The sequence below is a fragment of the Aquila chrysaetos genome (genome assembly GCF_900496995.4).
Source record: "Aquila chrysaetos chrysaetos chromosome W unlocalized genomic scaffold, bAquChr1.4 W_unloc_2, whole genome shotgun sequence".
In the NCBI taxonomy this organism is placed as follows: Eukaryota; Metazoa; Chordata; class Aves; order Accipitriformes; family Accipitridae; genus Aquila; species Aquila chrysaetos.
Genome location: NW_024470322.1, coordinates 3,188,342 through 3,194,722, shown reverse-complemented (window position 1 = coordinate 3,194,722; position 6,381 = coordinate 3,188,342). Strand labels below are relative to the sequence as shown.

The 6,381-nt window shown below is 48.5% G+C and overlaps 1 long non-coding RNA gene across 1 annotated transcript in view; it reads left to right on the top strand.

Moving 5' to 3' along the window:
* Positions 1-660: 660 nt before the first annotated feature.
* LOC121232984 overlaps positions 661-6,381 on the top strand; it is a 19,052-nt gene continuing 13,331 nt past the window's right edge. The window contains exon 1 of the long non-coding RNA XR_005931790.1: positions 661-670. This is a non-coding gene — a long non-coding RNA (uncharacterized LOC121232984). The remainder of the gene's footprint in view (positions 671-6,381) is intronic.

The following is a 6,381-nucleotide window of genomic DNA, read 5'->3' as shown; positions in this document are numbered from 1 at the left end:
CTTCCAGCAACTTCTTACAGAAGCCACCCCTGTAACCCCCCCCGCTACCAAAACCTTGCCAGCAAAACCAATACAACATCATACAGCCTAATTCACTGGCTATTCTTTCCCAAAATCAAATCTCCTTGAGGTACACATCGAACTTCCCCATCCTTCTGCATCACCCACCAAGTGCACCCCGGTCCTTGAGCAAAAGCAATCCCATGAATGGGTTTGTCTCTGCCTGAGGCAGGACTAACCCAGACTGTCTTCCCTAACATACTCTTCATGCGCACTAACTATCTCTTTCTACAGTATGTGGAAGTCTTGGTTGGGTGGGACCAGCCCAATTGGCAGATCCTCTACTATTAACCAACCAGGTGGCTTTTGCTAAATATATATCCCAATGTTTGAAAGTCCCACCCCCCCATTGCTCTCAGTGTAGTTTTTAGCAGTCCATTGTATGGTATGATTTTTCCGGAGGCTGGTGCATGATAGGGGATGTGATACACCCACTCAATGCCATGTTCTTTGGCCCAGGTGTCTATGAGGTTGTTTCGGAAATGAGTCCTTGTCTGATTCAATTCTTTCTGGGATGCTGTGTTGCCACAAGACCTGCTTTTCAAGGCCCAGGATAGTGTTCCGGTCAGTGGCATGGTGTCACGACCCAGACTGGACAGACCAGAGAGTCGTGTTTAATTCGAAATTCCCTCGGGCTAAATTAAGGTGAAATGACACCAAACGATCAGTTAAAGATTTTATTCATGACAGAAGCAAACTGAACTGGGGAGGCATGGTAGTAGGTGGCAGGGTTTCTCACAACAGGAATTGGCATAGGACTACTTCTGTAAACTGTGTAACCATATACATCAATTCAGGGAATAAGGAGATCCCTCCCTTTGAGTCACGAGGTTCAGAGCAGACCACCCTTGCTTTCCAGACTCCTCCTCAGAGAAGGGCCCAGGGGCGGCTGGATCTACTCTTAGTCTCAGACTTGGTCAATGGTTTATATCTTGAAACGGATGAGGTGTAGGGATTGTGGAAAAGGAAAAGGAAAGAGAGAAGAAGACAGAGAAAAAGGAAGAGAGAAAGATTTCACCGGTCCTGGGTCCAGTGTTGGTTCAGTCAGCCGAGGGGTCCAGTCAGCCAAGGGGTCCAGTTCCGGTGGGCTTGCGCACCCAGGGCTTCAGTTGGTGTCCTTTTATCATCCTTGCCCCTCCTTCGGGGGGGCACCCAAACTCCTCAGGTTAATGAGCAGTTTGTGAGCCTTTGGGCTTGGGGGTCCTTTGCAGAGTAACTTCTCCTTCCCTGCAGAAGTGGCCATTGTTTGATCTTTGTATCAGAACTTATCAGAACAGGGAGCTGCACCCTCCAGCACGCCCTCCCCCTCCTGTTGCTGATGTCTGAGCTGATGGGCTTTTCACCTTGGCTCCTTGCTGTGCAGGGTTTGTCTTTAAGCAGAACTTGCCCCACCGCAATGTTTGAGACATTAACTCTTTCAGTCTCTCACACATGGGGCACAGAATATGTTTCCAGCCATCTGGTGGTTGCTTCCACCATTGTAAACACGTGGTGCTTGCCTTGGCAAGTTTGTGGGAGTGTGATATAGTCAATCTGCCAGGACTCCCCATACTTAAATTTCAGCCATCGCCCTCCATACCACAGGGGGTTTAACCGCTGGGCTTGCTTAATTACAGCACATGTTTCACATTCATGGATAACCTGCACGACAATGTCCATGGTCAAGTCCATCCCTCGATCACGAGCCATCTATATGTTGCATCTCTTCCCTGATTGCCTGAGGTATCATGGGCCCACTGAGCCATAAATAGCTCACCCTTATGTTGCCAGTCCAGATCCACCTGAGACCACTTCAATCTTGGCAGCCTGATCCACCTGTTGGTTGTTTTGATGTTCTTCAGTGGCCTGACTCTTGGGTACATGAGCATCTATGTGACATGCTTTTATAACCAGATTGTCTAGCCGGGATGCAATATCTTGCCACAGTGCGGCAGCCCAAATGGGTTTACCTCTGCGCTGCCAGTTGCTCTGCTTCCATTGCTGTAACCACCCCCACAGGGCATTTGCCACCATCCATGAGTCGGTATAGAGATAGAGCACTGGCCACTTTTCTCTTTCAGCAATGTCTAACGCTAGCTGGATGGCTTTCACCTCTGCAAACTGACTCGATTCACCTTCTCCTTCAGCAGTTTCTGTGACTTGTCGTATAGGACTCCATACAGCAGCCTTCCACCTCCGATGCTTTCCCACAATGCAACAGGACCCACCAGTGAACAGGGCATATTGCCTCTCATTTTCTGGCAGTTTATTATGCAGTGGGGCCTCTTCAGCATGCGTCACCTCCTCCTCTGGCGACATTCCAAAATCTTTGCCTTCTGGCCAGTCCATGATCACCTCCAAAATTCCTGGGTGACTGGGGTTTCCTATGCGAGCCCGTTGTGTGATCAGTGCGGCCCACTTACTCCATGTGGCATCAGTTGCATGATGTGTAGAGGAGACCCTCCCTTTGAACATCCAGCCCAGCACTGGCAGTCGGGGCTAAGAGGAGCTGTGTTTCAGTACCAACCACTTCTGAGGCAGCTCAAACTCCTTCATATGCTGCCAATATCTCTTTTTCAGTTGGAGTATAGCGAGCCTTGGATCCTCGATATCCTCGACTCCAAAACCCCAGGGGTCGGCCTTGGGTCTCCCCAGGTGCTTTCTGCCAGAGGCTCCTGGTAGGGCCATTCTCCCCGGCTGCAGTATAGAGCACATTTTTAACATCTTGTCCTGCCTGGACTGGCCCAAGGGCTACTGCATGAACAATCTCCCGTTTAATTTGTTCAAAGGCTTGTTGTTGCTCAGGGCCCCATTTAAAATTCTTCTTCTTCCGGGTCACTTGATAGAGAGGGCTTACAATCAGACTGTAATTTGGAATATGCATTCTCCAAAAACCCATGACACCTAAGAAGGCCTGTGTTCCCTTTTATTAGTTGGTGGAGACATAGCTGCTGTTTTGTTGATCACATCCATGGGGATCTGACAACGCCCGTCTTGCCATTTTATTCCTAAAAACTGGATATCCTATGGCAAAACCAGCCTTCAGAAGGATTTGGATTATTTTCTTCCCTTTCTCAAAGACTTCTTCTGCCGTGTTGCCCCATACGATGATGTCATCGATGTATTGCAGGTGTTCTGGAGCTTCACCTTTTTCCAGTGCAGCCTGGATTAGTCCATGGCAAATGGTGGGGCTGTGTTTCCACCCCTGGGGCAATCGATTCCAGGTGTACTGGATGCCCCTCCAAGTGAAAGCACATTGTGGCCTGCACTCCGCTGCCAAAGGGATTGAGAAAAACACATTAGCAATGTCAATTTTGGCATACCACTTGGCTGCCTTTGATTCCAGTTCGTATTGAAGTTCTAGCATATCTGACAGGGCAGCACTCAGTGGTGGTGTAACTTCATTCAGGCCACGATAGTCAACTGTTAGTCTCCACTCCCCATTAGACTTTCGCACTAGCCATATGGGACTATTAAAGGGTGAGCGAGTTTTGCTGATCACTCCTTGGCTCTCCAGTTGGCGAATCAACTTGTGGATGGGAATCAGAGAGTCTCGGTTGGTGCGATATTGCCGCCGGTGCACCGTCGTGGTAGCAATTGGCACTTGTTGTTCTTCAACCCTCAGCAACCCCACAATCGAAGGGTCTTGAGAGAGACCAGGCAGGGTAGACAGCTGTTCAGTGCCCTCCATCTCCAAGGCAGCTATACCAAAAGCCCATCGATACCCCTTCGGGTGCTTAAAATAACCTCTCCTGAGATAGTCTATGCCAAGGATACACGGAGCCTCCGGACCAGTCACAATGGGGTGTTTCTGCCATTCATTCCCAGTTAGGCTTACTTCAGCTTCCAATACAGTTAACTCTTGGGATCCCCCTGTCACACCAGAAATACAAATGGGTTCTGCCCCTTTATAGCTTGATGGCATTAAGGTACATTGCGCACCAGTGTCTACTAGAGCCTTGTACTCCTGTGGGTCTAATGTGCCAGGCCATCGCATCCACACCGTTCAGTAGACCCGGTTATCCCTTTCCTCCACCTGGCTGGAGGCAGGGCCCCTCTCATTCTGGTTAGAGTATCCAGTACTCGCTTCTCATAAAATTGGCTCAGAAGTCCCTTCAAGAGAATCAGAAATAAGATCAGCCCTTCTACTCTGTTTGGAAACTGGAGCGGCATTTTTCCTAGTAGAATCCCCTTTTGTGGTGGTTTTTCCTTGCAGCTCACGTACCCGTGCATTTAGGACCGAGGTAGGTTTTCCATCCCATTTCCTCATGTCCTCTCCGTGGTCACATAGGTAAAACCACAGGGCACCTTGCAGTGTGTACCTTCTATATTCTCTCTCTTGGGCAGAGGAACGCTCACTCCTAATAGCTGAGACATTGGTCCTTAGAGGTAGGCAATAGGACGTATCCTCTTTGAATTGCTGGAAATCCTGGGACAACTTCTCCACAGCCAAAATGCAGGCTTGTAGGGAGGAGGAGAGATTTTCTTTGTATTGACGGAGTTGGCGAGCCACTTCATCCACCATCGGTTGCCAGGTTGACTGGCAGATCCTCTACTGTTAACTAGCCAAGTGGCTTCTGCTAAATTTGTATCCCAATGCTTGAATGTCCCAGCACCCATTGCTCTCAGTGTAGTTTTTACAGTCCATTGTATCGTTCAATTTTTCCCGGAGGCTGGTGCATGATAGGGGAGGTGATACACCCACTCAATGCCATGCTCCTTGGCCCCGGTGTTTCTGAGGTTGTTTCAGAAATGAGTCCCATTGTCTGATTCAATTCTTTCTGGGATGCTGTGTTGCCACAAGACCTGCTTTTCAAGGCCCAGGATAGTATTCTGGTCAGTAGCATGTGTCACAGGGTATGTTTCTAACCATCCAGTAGTCTCTTCCACCATGGCAAGCACATGACGCTTGCCATGGCAGGTTCGTGGTTGTGTGATATAGTCAATCTGCCAAGCTTCCCCATATTGATATTTCAGCCATCATCCTCTATACCAAAAAGGCTTTAGCTGTTTGGCTTCTTTGATTATGGCACGCATTTCACATTCATGGATAACCTGTGCAATGGCATCAATAGTCAAGTCCACCCCTTGATCACGAGCCCATTTGTATGTTGTATCCCTTCCTAGGTGTCCTGCTGTGTCATGGGCCCATCAAGCTATAAATAGCTCACCCTTATGCTCCCAGTCCAGATCCACCTGAGCAACTTCAATTCTAGCAGCCTGGTCCACCTGCTCATTGTTTCAATGTTCTTCAGTGGCACAACTCAGGTATGTGAGCATCTACGTGATGTACTTTCACAACCAGGTTTTCTACCCGAGCAGATATCTTGCCACAATGCAGCAGCCCAGATGGGTTTCCCTCTGTGCTGCCCGTTGGTCCACTTCCATTACTGTAGCCACCCCCACAGACCATTTGCCACCATCTATGAGTCAGTATAAAGTACTGACCATTTTTCTCTTTCAGCAATATCTAAAGCCAACTGGATGGATTTCACCTCTGCAAACTGACTCAATTCACCTTTTCCTTCAGCGGTTTCTGCGACTTGTCATGTAGGACTCCACACAGCAGCTTTTCACCTTCGATATTTTCCCACAATATGACAGTATCCATCTGTAAACAGGGCATATTGCTGCTTATTTCTGGTAATTTATTATACAGTGGGGCCTCTTCAGCACGAGTCGTCTCCTCTGGCAACACTCCAAAGTTTCTCCCTTCTGGCCAGTCCATGACCACTTCCAGGATTCCTGGGCGGTCAGGGTTTCCCATTCGAACCCATTGAATTATCAGTGCAACCCACTTACTCCATATAGCATCAGTTGCATGATGTAGATGGGACCCTCCCTTTGAACATCCATCCCAGCACAGACAATTGAGGTCCCAAGAGGAGTTGTTCTTCAGTACCAACTACTTTTGAAGTGGCTTGAACCCCTTCATATGCTGCTGTGCTGTTTTTGGCTGGGATAGAGTTAATTTTCTTAATAGTAGCTAGTATGGGGCTATGTTTTGGATTTGTGCTGAAACAGTGTTGATAACACAGGGATGTTTTCGTTATTGCTGAGCAGTGCTTACACAGAGTCAAGGCCTTTTCTGCTTCTCATACTGCCCTGCCAGTGAGTAGGCTAGGGGTGCACAAGAAGTTGGGAGGGGACACAGCCAGGACCTGACCCCAACTGACCAAAGGGATATTCCATACCATATGATGTTATACTCAGCAATATAAAAGCTGGGGGAAGAAGAAGGAAGAGGGGACATTCGGAGTGATGCATTTGTCTTCCCAAGTAACTGTTATGCATGATGGAGCCCTGCTTTCCTGATGGCTGAACGCCTGCCTGCCGATGGGA